Source organism: Hippopotamus amphibius, chromosome 5 (assembly GCF_030028045.1).
Source record: "Hippopotamus amphibius kiboko isolate mHipAmp2 chromosome 5, mHipAmp2.hap2, whole genome shotgun sequence".
Taxonomy (NCBI): Eukaryota; Metazoa; Chordata; class Mammalia; order Artiodactyla; family Hippopotamidae; genus Hippopotamus; species Hippopotamus amphibius.
This window is the reverse complement of record NC_080190.1, coordinates 75425842-75442264: the sequence shown is the minus strand read 5'-3', so window position 1 is coordinate 75442264 and position 16423 is coordinate 75425842. Positions and strand designations below refer to the sequence as shown.

Sequence of the window (16423 nt, the reverse complement as noted above, 5' to 3'; positions counted from 1 at the left end):
TTCCATTATCTTTAGTATAAAGGACAGCGTGTCTCTTAGAGCTATAATTTGTTTTGTTAAAGGGAGAGGAGAGTTAGGTAAATTCCAAGACATTTCCTTCAGAAAATGAAAAGGGCTGTTGAAAATCCATGTTTCACTCATGGTAAACTTTTAAGCTCCAATATCTTAGACAACATTCAGTTCTGTTCAAATGATGCCAAGTCTTTGTTATTTCCTTAACTGGCTGAAAATTTCTATTCTCCCGGATATAGGATGTCAGAATTGCATATTTGACATTTATGAACACTTAATGTTGACATAGAAGCTTCCTGTCCCTGAAATGTATACAAATGTTCTGTACTATTTTTTGCTAAATACAGAGTGATTTACAACTGATCTTATTTTCAGTTAACAGCTGCCTCTTGCTTTTGTTCCTCCATAATAATTTTTCTCTAATTCCTTTCTGAATGTTATCTTTAAATATCTCACTAAAGATTCCTAGATACATTTTTTACTTGAATTATAAAAGTAGGTAAAAACAGCAAATTTTCATCTGAATCTCAATCACTACCAAATTATCTGGTGCTGAATTGTCACTTTAAATTGAAAGCTTAGGATCATGAACTACATCCTGGGGAAAAAATGGTTGATTCCAGGCTGATTTTGTCTTGATTTAGGCATCTGTGAAAAGAGTCAAAAGTCTGAATCATCTTGGGCTTCATGACCTTCCTTCAGTTACATTACTGCCACTTTTATGTGAAAGCTCTAAACCATGCACCAAGAGGTGGAGAACAGAAACCCTTCCGTGTTGCTGGTGGGGATGGAAAGGCTGCAGCCACTTTGGAAAACAGTTTTAGGAGTGGAAATGAGAAATGACTGTTAGAGGGACAAGGTTTTATTTGGGGTGATGAAAATGTATTACAATTATTTTTAAATGTTTTAAAAGTAGATTGTGGTACAGTTTGAACAACTCTTGAATAAAATCCACTCAACAGTACACAGTAAATGGGGGCACTTTATCATATATGAATTTTATGTCGATAAAACTGTCAAAAGAAAACATTTAAAATCTCCTCTACAATCACATACACTCAAAGGAACCCCCAACTCCAACTGCTTGTTAAGTGAGCCTTTCTGTGTTAGCTTCTCCCCCAGAAACAAACTTCATTGTGGGATTATTGTGGTGTTTTTTTTCTTTTTAATTAAGTAATTAATTTATTTTATTTATTGGCTGCATTAGGTCTTTGTTGCTGCACACGGGCTTTCTCTAGTTGATGTGAGCAGGGGCTACTCTTCATTGTGGTGTGCGGGCTCCCCATTGTAGAGGTTTCTCTTGTTGTGGCGCACGGGCTTTAGGCGCATGGGCTTCAATAGTTACGGCACATAGGCTCAATAGTTGTGGTGCACGGGCTTAGTTGCTCCATGACATGTGGAATCTTCCCAGAGCAGGGCTCAAACCTGTTTCCCCTGCATTGGCAGGTGGATTCCTAACCACTGCACCACCTATGAAGTCCTACTGTGGTGTTCTTTACAGACATATGATTCCAAGAGTACTGTCATTAAATAATTTTTCATGTTCTTCAAAAAATAAAAAAATAAACTAATTAATTAAAGCTCCTGGAAATTAGAAAACACATTCAAAAGTTCTGACTCCAATAGAGGTAACAAGTTTCTGCTCAAACTAAAAAGCAGACCTGCTCTGCCAGAGCCGTTCTAGTGTTAGTATTGCTCTTTCCCTATTGTGCCTTTTGTCCATCCAAACATACATCATTTATTCTTCACCACCACAGTTTGGGAGAAAGGGATTCTGGGAATTGCGAAAAAAATTCTTTGGGAATTCTAATAAAAAGGTAGGTAAACAAATCATTCTTTGGGTGTTGTAATAAAAAATGAAGGTAAGCAAATAATTCTTTGTGAATTCTATTAAAATGTAGATAAACAAATATACACTAATATATACTAAAGCTCATAGTTGAACATAAATTTCATTTAATGGGAGACAAGTATAGGCAAGGTAGTTAAGATATATATCGTATGATATCACTTACATGTGGAATCTAAAAAAGGAAATGATACAAAGGAACTTATGTACAAAACAGAAACAGACCTACAGATACAGAAAACAAACTTATGGTTACCAAAGCGGAAAGGGAGGAGGAGGGGTAAATCAGGTATTTGGTAATAACATATACACACTGCTATATATAAAATAGGTAAACAACAAGGACCTACTGTATAGCACAGGGAACTATTCTCAATATCTTGTAATAACCTATAAGGGAAAAGAATAGATACATAACTGAATCACTTCGCTGTATACCAGAAATTAACACAATACTGTAAACCAAATATACTTCAATTAAAAAAAGACTTATTACAAAAAAAAAAAGAGAGAGAGATATAATGATGCCTGTTCCTAGTTCTTGAGTCCTCTTTTATCGCGGCTATTATTCCACTTCTACTTTCACTTTCCTATTTCTTAAGCACGTCCATTCTATAATGTGTTTGAGGGGTGGAAAGTGCATCTGCAGTTATCAGTTGCAAAAGTGTCAACACTGTCATGACTGATTTTTGATAATTTATGAGTAATTTAAAGCTTTAAAATAATATATAAGTTCCCGCTGGGTCAAAGACGTAAACTTTCAAGTGAATCTATTTGTTGATTCATATATTAGCGAACAAAGTCACATTAACATATTAGTCCTGCAAAAGTTATAGGCACTGGATCAATTTTGTCACTTTCCAATGACATTTCATGGTCAGTGCAGTTTATGATTTCTAAAGTAAAACAATTTTAGTTATATATCAATATTATTGTTTAAAGGAAAAGAACCCACTCTTCTAAATTAACTATTAAAACTCGTTTGTAAAATTAGTTATCCTTATTTTACATATACACATGCACATATATATTTCTATATCTACAATTCTATAAGCATTTTCTACAATATTAAATAGCTATAAAAGAGAGTGAACTCAAAAAAAAAAAAGAGAGAGTGAACTCCAAATAATAATTTGAACTCCAAATAATAATTTGAGTACAACTGTAAATCCCACTGTGGTGGCCTGAATCAGATTGTCTCAGAAGTCAAGTCTAAGCCACTCCAGTTTCCTGGCATAGTAAACAGTGAAGAAAAAAAGGCCTAAATGAGGACATAAAAATCAAGGTATCTGTTAAAAGTTTAGTCTTTAAAAACTAATGCAGTCAGGGACTTCCCTGATAGTCCAGTGTTTAAGATTCCACGCTTCCATGGCAGGGTGCACAGGTTCAATCCCTGGTTGAGGAACTAAGATCTCGCATGGCACACAGCACACGGCATAGCACCCCGCCCCCCCAAAAATTAATGCCTTCAGCCAAAAAAGTGGAAACAACCCAAGTATCCAACAACTGATTAATTGGTAAATAAATAAAATGTGGAATACCTACACAATGGAAAATTTTGTTTCTTTGTTATAAAATGTATTGACCCTTTAGTCTCCAAGTTAACTGAGGAGGTAGGTAGTTTTATTTTTTCTATTTTTTTAAAATTTATTTTATTGAAGTAAAGTTGATTTACACTGTTGTCTTAGTTTCTGGTATACAGTAAAGTGATTCAGATATGAATACACATATATATATTCTTTTTTATTCTCTTTCTCATTATGGTTTATTACAGGATATTGAATATAATTCCCTGTGCTATATAATAGGACCTTGTTGTTTATCCATTCTATATATAATAGTTTGCATCTGCTAATCATCCCTCCCCCTCTCCCCTTTGGCAACCACAAGTCTATTCTCTATGTCTGTGAGTCTCTTTCTGTACACAATGGAATATTATTCAGCAATAAAAAGGAATGAAATACTGACACGTACTACAACACGGATGAACCTTAAAAACATTGTGCTAAGTGAAAGTAGCCAATCACAAAAGACAACATATTGCATGGTTCCCATTTATATGAAACTTCCAGAATAGGCACGTCTACAGAGACAGAAAGCAGATGAGTGGTCGCCTAGGGCTAGGAGGGTTGGGAGAAAATGAGAAGTGACTGCTGACGGGTATGAGGTTTCTTTTGGGGGTGATGAAGACATTTTAGAACTGATTATGGTGATGGTTGCACATGTCTGTGTATATACTAAAAATCATCAAATTGTACACTTTAAATAGATGAATTATAAGCTTTGTGAATTATATTTTAATTAAGCTGTCATTCAAAAATTAACGCAAACCTCAACTGAATACGTCTGTCAAAATTCATTGTATTGCACACTTATAAGAATTGAATTTTACTGTATATAAATTATACCTCAATAAAGCTGATTTTACGGGGGGTGGTGGTGGGATGAACTGGGAGATTGGGGTTGACATATATATGCTAATATGTATAAAATAGATAACTAATATAAAATTATTTGCAAAAAAAATAAATCTGATTTTATAAAGAAAAATAATTAATGCTACATATGGTTCCAATGATCGTATACATGGCCTGATTTGGAGATAAAATCAACCGTATCTGTTTGAGGCCTTTCATAAATGTGAGGCCCCTCCCCCAGGCCAATGTTGCTTCTACCCACCCACGTCCACACACTTTCCAACACACACACCCAGATTTTCAACCTACAAACAGGTTTAAACAAGGGCAATAAAAATCAGGAGATTATGTTTTGCTTATTCTCTTTGTATTGTAGCTCCTCAAATAAGGGAGTAACAGAGCTTCTGTTCAAGTGCGGGAATGACTATATACACCGTAAAAGAAGAAACTAAGCAATGAAAATAAAACATAAGTTCAGGGTTTCTGAAGTAAATGTCAGAGATCTTTGACTGCTTTGTATACATAGAAAAGGATGTAAAGAAAATGATATGGAGCAAATTAACAATAGTTTCAACTGCTCTATAGCTTCCCTTTATTCCTCTTAGTTTCACCATAAAGATGGGGTAGATACGAAGAGGAGAAATTTTTCTGGCATCTGGTTCCAAATGGTAGGAACTGAGCAATGGTTAAAGATCATGAGCTTTGTTATTACATGTATATCTGGCTTCTGATCCAGTCTACATTACTTACCATGTGTTTTTGACCCATTACTTAATGTCTCTGAGCCTCGGTTTTCCCATCTGTAAAATGGGATAATAGTGAATTTAAAGCACAAAGCTTGCTTATATGTAGAATCAAATATGAAAAAGGGGTACAAATGAACTTATCTACAAAACAGAGATAGAGGACTTCCCAGGCTGTCCAGTGGTTAAGACTCCATGCTTCTACTGTTGGGGGCACAGGTTCAATCCCTGGTCAGGGAACTAAGATCCCACAAGCTGTGCAGTGTGGCCAAAAAAAAAAAAAAAGTTACCCTATGATTCTGACCCAGGTCATCCACAGATACACTCTGAAAACTGTTGCCCAACCACAGTGGGCACTAAAATCATCTGGGGAACTTTTAAACATACCCAATGCCAGGTCTCACCATCAGCCTGCTCTGAGGTGGAGCCTGACCCTTCCCGCCATTCCAATGTACGAGAGTGAGTCAAAAATTATCCGCACTCTGGTTATATTAAAACTTCTATTGGCCACACTGTCTTATCAGCGCTTTCCATTCAATGCTACTGTCTCCCTAGTCACTGCAGTGCAGGTGTGAATGTGTTACATCAGTTCATTTGCAACTGCAGTGTGAGCAAAAATGGATGCCCCACTTGTGACCTGCATGAAAGAACAGCGTGCAGTGATTTGTTTTTTGTGGTCTGAGGGTGTGACTCAAAAGTCAACCATCAACTGGAAAACTGATGCTTACAGTTTTCTGGGACTCTCAAGGGCCAGTATTGGAACATCACCAGGAAAAGTGTTCAACAGTCAACAGTGCTCATTACAGTGAGATGTTTATTGAGGAGCTGAAGCCTAAACTTCAGATTAAACGCAGAGGACTGCTATCCAAGGACGTTGTCATCTTGCATGACAATGCACGTCCACACACTTCTGCCCACACTGTCTACACTCTGCAAAAACCTCGTTTTGAGGTGTTAAAGCATCCTCCCTATAGTTCTGATCTTGTTCCATCAGACTTTCACCTGTTTGGTACCCTGAAAGCAGCCCTATGAGAACGAAGATTCACTTCTGATGAAGAAGTGAAGACAGCGGTGCACTCGTGGGTTGCAGCTCAGCCTAAGACATTTTTTAATGAGGGAATACGAAAGCTTGTTGACAGATGGACAGAGTGTATTGAAAAGCAAGGCGACTATGTTGAAGAATGATGCATTTGTCTTTTCTAAAAGTTAATTAAGATAAATTCTACAGCCAGAGTGCAGATAATTTTTGACTCACCCTCGTACAGCTAGGGTGAGAATCACTGCCCTATAGGATAAAGCACCTTCCAATCAACTGTTCCATCTTCCGTCCCACTGGAGGGACACAGGTGAGGAAGGGAGGGAAGAAGGTAAGAAGCACTTGGCAGTAGGGAGTGAACGGAGCAAGTGGAAACTCTCTGCCCGGAGCCCACCCACCCCAATGCAGCAGCCGGCAATTGGCTGTCCTTTTAGCTCTACCCTGTTATCTCTACTGTCAAGGACAAAGCTAACTTACCCCCCAAAATCTCTACTGATCATCACATCTAGGTTTCAAACAGAAACAAAAGCAAAAATTCTCATAGGAGCAATGACCATAGGAAAAGTTAATTTCTTGATTTTCTATAAAATGGGAATCATTATCTATAACACAAAATTTAAAAGATAATGACCTTTTATCTGCTCCTTCAATGAAAATATGAGAAAGTGGTATAAGAAAGTATATCACACAACACAAAACAAAACAAAAAAAACAAACCAAAAAAACCCCCACCACCACTATGTTAATGCACGTAAGTGACTTGAAGGTTGTGGAAAAGTATCCCTCTCCAAAGAATCAAAAGTTTACAAAGCAAGAGAGCAGAATAATTGGACCATCTCAGGAGAGCATGACTTTTATTTTTCTAAGCAGCCTGGCGTCCAAAGGGAGAAAAAAGGGGATGGACAGTTGCCTGCTCGCTCTTCATTTGTGACATCTGGCTCTGTCCCTACTGGTGGTGGCAATGCTATTAACCCTACCCTTTGGTGTGGCAAGTCCCCAAAATCTGTTAGCCGGTTTCTGGCGAGAGAATGAGCAGTTTCACCCTTGCAGCCCGAGAGAGAGCAAATATAAACACCATCACCAGCCAGGAGAGAAAGAGGTCTTTTCCTGTCTCTTTCCCACTGTCCCAAATGGCCAAGCCTGGGTGTACTGCCTCTAGAGCATCACTCAACCTCCCATAATGCCACCCTGCTGCTGCACAGCAGCCCAAGAAAAGACCTGGGAGGAGCAGCCTCAGGAATCTCCAGGCAGCCTGTGCCAAGACAGTCACCCCACCTCTCTGGGGCCAAGCCACACGCTGCAGCCAGCCTCTGCAGTCCCCAGCCGGGCAGGCATGAGCACAGCAGGTAAAACTCAGAGACGATTCTAACGGTGACGACATCGTTAACGATGGTGGTGATAATTACAATAAAGCTGTCAACACGGACGGTGAAGTCACCACTGATCAGTTTGGTCAAATCAGCGGAACATCTCAGTTTGGGGAACATAGTGACAGAGAAGCTGGGATCTTCTGGTAATGATATCATGTGGTTCCCAAAAGATGGTTAGGAGTTCCACTTGTCTGTTATAGCAATAGTTACAGCTTCTGGGACTTCGCTGGCAGTCCAGTGGTTAGGACTCTGCTGTCACTGCAAAGGGCTCAGGTCAGTCCCTGGTCGGGGAGCTAAGATCCCACAAGCTGCACAGTGCAGCGCCCCCCCACCCCCTGCAAAAGAAACACACACACACCCTCACATATATGTTCCTAAGAGCTTGTTTTCTAAACTAGTTCTCAAGAAAAGGTGATGGCTCTATGGGCATCAAAAAAGCAACCACAGGACTCCATTTTAAGGTTGCATCTCCACAGGAGCATGTTTCTAATCATCAACGCATATACTTTGCCGGGGATTTCAAACCTGGCTGCACTGTAGAATCACCTTGGGTGCTTAAAAATGGCCAGTGTTTGAGCCTTCTCTAGACCCATGAAAACAGGATCTCCGGGTTTGAGGTCAGGGTGCCAAAGGGCTCCAGGTGATCTCAATGTGAAGTTCCTGACTAAAAGGAGTGGACCACCGCACTAGCTTACATAATTGCTCCTCTTGGTGGACAAGCCTAAAATGAAAGCCTTGACTGCGTTTAGTTATTTACATTGATCTTTTTTTTTTTTTTTACCCACATCAAACATGGCTATGGAAAAAGATTTCAAATATCCTGAAATCCCAATGGTATCACAAGACCATCCTTTCTTAGGAATTCTCTAAACAGTGGCATCAAGAAAATTTCCAAGGATGAAATGTACTCTTACTTAGCTATTTCACGAATAACTTTTAATTACCATTTCCTACTAACACTTTCTATGTACCAGGCACAGTGCCAGGGTGTTCAAAAGTTATCTTTTTCATCTACATAATATACACTAGGACGGTATTAATAACCCTCCTTCTACCTGCAGCGTCCACAGGAGTTTTGCTAGATTCTACTTAAGGCTCTCTCTATTCAACCCTAGCATTTAGCACCTAATGCAGGTTCATAAATGGTCCATAGGTTTGCATTCTTTTACTTTGGGGAGTTGATTGGAAACTTTTTTTAATGGATACTGTTTAATATAACTGAACATGCTAACATCCTTCAAGGGTTTATACTGGACAAAGTAATGTCTAAATAATAATAATAATGATAACTTGACCACTTCAAGAACCTTTGAGAATAATACACAGAATATTGCGGTCTTCAGATCTCCTTTGGCCCTAAGTCCTAAAAGTCTTTACCAAAGACATTTCTACTTATTTCATAAAAGTCTTTTAATGTTCCTGAAACGCACGCACGTCTGCGTGTGCACACACACACACACACACACAACAATTCAGCCCCAACCACTTCTCCAGGATGTCTCAAAACCTGTGCTCTCCAAGCCACCGTCACAACTTAGCCCTTAAGCCGTGCTCCTTCCCTCCTGTATGTCTTCAACTCTTCAGTCTCCACCAACTGCTGGAACTCCTTTCTCCAACTCCTGCTTTTCCTTTCAAGACTGAGCTTAAATGGCTCCTCCTGTTTGATGCCATCCAGACCCTCCAACACTTAGTCAATCCTCCTTGAAGGTCTCACAATAATTTGAGCAATCTTGCTCTTACAATATTTATCACAATACATTATTATTTGTTGAGCTATCTAACCCACAAGCCCTAGCACTAAGTCCTTAGCACTAAGAATTGTGCTTGGCATATAGTAAAAGCTCAACAAATCTTTAAAAAACGAATGAATGAATGTGCATAAAACCTACTGACCTAAATCTCCAGCATATCAAAATGATTAATCAAATAGCTTTCATTCAACAAAAAGAACTGAGTACATTTGGAAGGTATTTGCGTATTTAGAAGAAAATGAATTGAATGCATTTGGAAGGTATTGGGGAGCAAAAGTAATGTGGTCCCTGCCTCCCTGGAGCTTAGAGCCTGCTCCCATCATTGAATAAAAGGTTAGCTAAATACATGGGTAAACATAAAGTTGATTTTTTTAATTCAAAGTTTTTACCAATATAACATCAGATGGTATGTCTTTAATGATCAGATAATTACCTGATTCTTTCACATTTGTTTTTTATTAATTTTTATTGGAGTATAGTTGCTTTACAAGTTGTGCTAGTTTCTGCTGTACAGCAAAGTGAATCAGTTATACATAAACATATGTCCCCCTTTTTTGAATTTCCTTCCCATTTAGGTCACCACAGAGCACTGAGTAGAGTTCCCTGTGCTATACAGTAGATTCTCATTAGTTATCTGTTTTATACATATAGTGTATATATGTCAACCCCAATCTCCCAATTCATCCCATCCCCCTCTCACCCTTTGGTATCCATAAGTTTGTTCTCTACGTCTGTATCTCTATTTCTGCTTTGCAAATAAGTTCATCTGTACCATTTTTCCAGATGCCACATATATGCATTAATATATAATATTTGTTTTTCTCTTTCCAACTTACTTCACTCTGTATGACAGTCTCTAAATTCAGGCTTGGTTTTAAATGTTAAACGTCCAGAGTTGGTTGACACACTCTCGCGAGTGCAAGGGAGGGCTGACATCACTGGAGCAGGACAAGGACAAACTCTGGCTCAGAACTGTCATTGAGAGCCTTCTGCTGGTCCTCTCTCAGTCAACTCAGTCACAATAAGGTATGTGGTTTCTCTGAACACGCCATGCTTGTTTTATTTACTCAGATGCTCCCTTCCCATTGTCAATATCTGCTCTGAACTTTTCTAGTAGAGCCAGGCCCACCTGTTTGTAAAATAGCTCACTGGCATAAAGCAAAGAACACATTGTAGCTCAGCACATCCAAGAAACTCAGCTTTAAAAATATTATGTTAAAGAATTTAACTGCATAGTTCTCCTAGGAACCAGAGTCATTAAAAAATAATTTGGGATTGCAATCACATGCAAGTCCACTACTTTTGTTCTCATTTTTATTTTTTGGATCCATATAAATATGCTTTAAAAAGAATCCTAGTGCACATACATGTATAACTGATTCACCTTGCTGTACATCTGAAACTAACACAACATTGTAAATCAACTATACTCCAATAAAACTTTTAAAAAGGGAATTCCCTGGCAGTCAAGTGGCTGGGACTGCAATTTCACTGTTGAGGGCCCAGGTTAGATCCCTGGTCAGAGAACTAGAATCCCACAGACCGCATGGCTTAGCCAAAAAAAAAAAAAGAGGGACTGAAAAAAAAAATTAAACTTCCATATTAACACACATGACAAAAGCCAAATCCTTAACTTATTTACCTTGCTGCAGTTCAAGGACATCCCAGATAGCCCTCTTTTAAGAAGAGAGACAGACTACATGGTGAAGTCTTGCTAGGGTAAAGAAGATGAAGATTTCTTTGTCTCAGCATCTTAAGACAAGCCTATAAACACACCTTGTCCAAGTGGAAACCAGGATCGATTTTCCAACTAGTTATTATCTCACACTAGGGTGAGAAGGAAGAGCAGGAAGGAAAATATTGAGAGAAACAGCTCTGAGTCCTGGAATTAAACCGCACTAATTGTCCCTGAAAGAGATAATTAACACAAGCAATTAACTGCCAGGGCCTCTGAATTATGTCAACAGCACAGCCATCGAAAAAAGGCATTCTCTGACCTTAAAGGCCTTGTAAATCTATCATTGTCCAGCACTTGCCAAAGAGCTCTTCCAAAGCTATCATACTTTAGATATGGTGGGTACTGCAGTGGACTCAGATGGACTGAGTGTAGGATCAAGGAAGTCTGAAGTCAGAAGGAAGCTTGGAAATCATCTAGCAAATTGGCAGCATATGGGCCAAATCTGATCTCTTAAGGTGTTTTGTCTGGCCTGCCCAATTTTTTATTTTATTTTATTTTATTTATTTTATTTCTAGCCATTTTGAATGAATTGCCAGTGTTTGCACATCAAACTCTGAATTTCTGGATTCTCTTGAAAACTCAGAAGATCTGGTCCTTGTTCTTATGTAACAGTTGGCTGGAACGGAGGAGCTCTGGCCCTCGTTGAATGGGTCTCCAGTTCCTTCCACTCCCTCTCATCTCCCTGACACAGGACCAAGGTTGACTTGCACTGAGAGTCTCACCTGTGCTTTGCCCACCTCCCACCCTGGTCTGCTTTGCTCCTCTACGATGTCCGTCTGCCCTGGGTGAACCTTGTGAGCTTGCCGCCACCAATCTTAACAATTCTTCATTTTCCTCCTCCGTACGAGGAAACTGCAGTTTTGAGATGTCTCATTAGGGGGGAGACTGGTCTCAAGAGCCCTTACTGACCCATCCAGCGAATGGCCATCTATTTCCAATCCTGCTGTTCTCAGGCTCAGAAGAGAAAATAGTGGAATTCGTAAATCATTCAGAGTCTGAGAAAAGATCTAAAGATTTAGCAGAGTCAATATAGGCAAAATGAGGGCCAGACACTTAGAAGGTACCATCATTTCCCTTTATCCCACACTCATATCATGTTCCCTATGCTGTCAGCCTCTTGTTTCAGCTTATCTTGATTCCACACAACCCACATCCCACAAAGCTCGGTCCAAGGAGTAGTGGTGAAGTTCTGGTGAAGAAATCTCTGATGATGCTATCTATGCTGGTGTGTCCTCTTCCTTAGCATGTGTTTTACATAACTTGTACATGATTATATAGACTCCAATCTGTTGTCTGAATATACACTTTCAGCATGTCGTGTACAAACTAGTAGATTTGCTATATCACTTTCAGAGTAAAAACTCAAGACACATGGTAATATATATGGGATGCTGAAATACAAAAAGATCTGCTGCATTTGGGGGACTTGCTGGGAAGATTGAAAAGAATATATGGAACTGACACTCTTCCAGGGAATCTGGCAGGTCTGGTCTTTGTATTTAAGGCTGCTACGTTCACTAATGTTTTTCTCATCTCATATCCCATCTCTTCTCAAAGAGCGTAAGAGTTTCTTTTGAGTGGGTCATAAAAGTACAAGGTCATGTAATAGTCCGAAGATGTGTTAAAACATTGAAATATGTGCCATCACTGAATCTGTAAAATTAATCAGAATGATGGCTAATGTAACGGATAATGGTGACTATGGTTAACAGACTGCATTACATATTTGAAAGTTGCCAAGAGAGTAAATCTTAGAAGTTCTCATCACATACCCCCAGAAATTGTAACTATATGTGGTGATGCATGTTAATTAAACTTACAGTGGTGATCATTTTACAGTATACACATATTTAGAATCTTTAAGTTGTACACCTAAAAGTAACACGTTATTTGGCAATTGCATCTCAATTAAAAAAGTAAAATAAAATCAGAATGACAGAAATGAGGATGCAACGAAAAAATAAACACTTCTCCTATAGGTAGCAGGCCCAACTTCTAACTACTGTTAATAACACTTATCATACACTATGTCCCTGCCCAAAGGATAACTCTCAAGACAGACGTCTTGGGTTCAGATCCGGGTCCTGCCATTTACTTAGCTAAGTGACCTTATCAAAATTCTCAGATTAAGAAAAAAATTATGCCTCCCTAGATAAAATAAGGTATGTGGCTCAGCTGACATATCGTGTTTAATAAAGATGAATTAGTAGTAGTAGTAGTAATTGAAACAGTGAACAGAAAATGGCTTTACTCTGCATAGTGGCCCAGGAAAGTGGAGGTGTTTTCCTATCCAAAGTTTTAATCAAACTAAAAGTTGTTATACCATAAGATTACAGATTCGGGGGAAAAATAATTATTAGATTTGAATAAAGCATTGAATGCTATTTGAAATTACACTTTTACAGAAACATTTATAGGAAGCAATTACCATGAAGATTTTATTCACGTACTTGTTTAGGGGACGCTCACAAAATTGAACTTCAAAGAATAAACTACAGTTAGGGATGTTAACATTGTTGGTATAAATGCAATAACAAGGATCAATCACATTGTAATTTCTTAGCCTGGCTTGTGTTTCCCATAATCTAGCCCCAGCCTGCCTCCCAGCCTTATCTATCTTAAATTCCAGGCTCTGGCCACTCCAAACTGCTCTGCTATGTTTGAACACACCAGACTTCCACACCTCAGTGCTACGCCCTTGTTCCAGCAGCCCTCCTTTCCATCAAGGAAATCCTCTTCCTTCTTCAAGTCCCAGCTCAAGTGCTACACCCACTGCACAACTTTTCTCAGTCTTAACCTTGAATGAACCTCTCCTTTTCTCTGCCATTCACTAGCACACAATTGATGTCACTGCTGTGTGACTCCATTTTTACTATTCTGTATTATAGATATTTGTAAATATGCCTATCTTTCCCACCAGACTAAACTCTTTGAAGGCCGGGGTCATGTGTTCTTTCCTTGAACTCAGCTTTAAATCACAGTTCAATACTTTGATGTCTACAAAGAACCTCCCAAAGAAAAGGCCAACTAGCTTAAAATATATGCATTCTTGCAATCTTTAATTTAAATTAAAGTCACTAGGTGATACTTTCTTGCAAAGCTATAGTTAAACAAGCAAGACATTGTTTCTTTTGTGCTTTCCCACTGGCTTTCACCGAATTTCAGGGTATGAATTAAGTTTGAGATAGCTCGCCTGAGAAAAAGACTACAAAAGCTAGGGGTTCAAAAGATTGAGGTGAGAAAATAAAGCCTGAAAATCTGACTACATCTGTCTAATTGTCACCCTCTAGCTCTAGTTTCATGACCAGTCCACCCCCAAAGCACCATGATCTGCCCTGATACAGATTCAGACACCAACCAATGCACACCAATCGCCACCATCTTTCCAGAGTCACAATCAGAAGTCAGCAAAGATTTCCTAGTGTCCAGATCTACCTCTACATATCTTTCGTCCTTCCCTATATTCATTCCGCAGTCATGAAGGGTCCTTGTGACCCCTCTTGCCTACACACAAAACAGAAGAAACAGAGAAGAATGTTCTCAGTGCTGCTAAAAGTATGAGTTGTTGCAAAATTGCAGGTTAAGCTATTTTATATAATTTCCACTTCCCAGGGCCTTAAAGATTTTTTTTTTTTAATTTCTAGCAATGATATGAGTAACCCTGGTATGTGGATCCACAAGGTATTTAAAAGAAGATGTAATCCTATAATGAATAAGCGGTGCTTTCACTTTAGAATCTTCTCTATCTTCCTCAGTCCTCTGCCTTAACCAGTCAGAACAATTTCTCACAGCTGAAGTCAAGTCAAATCTAAGAAACTTAGGACATACCAACTTAACAGGCTTTGATGGAACAACTGAAAATCCTACTGGGGGGGGAGGGAGAGGAACCCACTTGCAATCTGAACTAGTATCCAGGTAATTCAAGATTTAAAAAATACACCCAAACTAACTGTGACCCAGGAGATTGATCCCCCAAAATATTATATTAAATAACTTACTATGTAAGTATATGTGTAGTTACTGTAAATCCTACCTAAACCTCCGGGAGGGATTGCCTTGGGCTGGATTAGACATGGCATCCTAAGAAGCACTGATCTGTTTTTGATGACCAAGTTTTTAAGTAGCTTTCAGCTCTTTCCGAAGCCTCTGGGAGCTGCTGAAGCTAGAGCAGATTACCTGGGGCGAGCCACACATGGAGCGCGAAGCACCAAGTCCTCCCCTCAGGTTCCCGCTCTGTGTCCAGGTGGCCGAGGCGCCCGTGCCTCCTGCGCTCGCCCGAGCTGACCCCGCGGTGCTGAACCTGGCGCCGCGGCGCAGAATCCGCCCGCCCCGCGCGCTGCTTTCCTCCCAGCCCAGGAGCCCCCGGGGCGCCCCAATGCCATCCTCCCGGGTCCACCTGCGTGCACCAGCTCCCAACCAGGGCACTTGGAGGCCTCGCTGCCCTCTGGGAAACTGGGGCTCACCTGGGTCGCTTCTCCCGCTTGCCCCCACCCCCTGCTCTGCCACCAGCAGTGCCAGAAGCTGTCTCGGGAGTCCCGGAGCAGATTTCTCCCCTGAGCCCAACCTGAGGGCACCGTCCCCCCTCCAGGGCCCCCTTTCTCCCTCTCTCTCGTCCAACTCCGCGCAAAATGCCGCCCTCAGAGCCCCGGGAAAACTGGCCCGCTGCGAAGAAGCACCCCACCAAAGGGTGGGGGGGTCACGGGGCGAGCGCGAGTGCATCGAGGACACTCTCAGCCCCCGACACACCCTCCAAACCAGAAACCGGTTCCGTGCTGCTCGGCCGTGGATGACAGGGTCGCCGCCGCCTCCTCCCACCGCTCCGAGACCGAGGAGTTACTTCTCACCTCCGGGACTCTAGGCAGACGGGGGGCCGCCGGCCACTGCGACCCGCCCCGGGAGCCCCAGCCCTTTACCTGGGTACCGGCCTCGGCGGGGTCTCCGGGGCGCAGCACAGGGCGCAGTGCCCTGGGCGGGTGGTGCGGGCGGGACCTCGGCCGCCGCTCTCCCCTGCAGCTCCGGGCCTGTCGGGCGGCTATTTATCCGGGGGCCCGGCCCCGGCCCCTGCCGGAGTATTGGGCAATCGGTCCCGCTACGCGCGGCCCCGGGAGCCGCCGCCCTCTGCCCCCGCCGAGCCCCGCGGCAGCGGCGGCGGCGGCCACATGGAGGGAGGGAGCCGGCCCCTCCTGTGGGCTCCACCTTCCCGTCCTCCTCCTCCTCTCCTCCTCTCCTCCTCCTCGGGAAGTTATTCCCTGTGTTTCCCCACCCCCCCACCGTCTCTCTTCTTCGCGGGGCACCCCGGCCAGTCTGAACCGGTTGTGACTGAGCGGGTGGCTGAGGGAAGGAGGAGGAGGCGGAGGAGATGGGCGGGAGGGCGCTGCTCCTGCTCTCGCGGCTCCCGGCCGGGTCAGGCCGGCCAGGCGGAGGGAGGGCACCGCGGGGACCGCGGCCCCGGCCCGGCCCCGAGCCACCAAGGCCGCGGGCGAGCTGGCCACCGCCGGCCAGGCGCC

The 16423-nt window shown here is 41.7% G+C and overlaps 1 protein-coding gene across 2 annotated transcripts in view; it reads right to left on the bottom strand.

Moving 5' to 3' along the window:
- SLC16A9 (solute carrier family 16 member 9) overlaps positions 1–16148 on the bottom strand; it is a 65174-nt gene extending 49026 nt beyond the window's left edge. For both annotated transcript variants that reach the window (XM_057735399.1, XM_057735400.1), the window contains exon 1: positions 15830–16148. The gene's annotated coding sequence lies outside the window, so the exon portion shown is untranslated. The remainder of the gene's footprint in view (positions 1–15829) is intronic.
- Between the last annotated feature and the right edge of the window lie 275 nt (positions 16149–16423).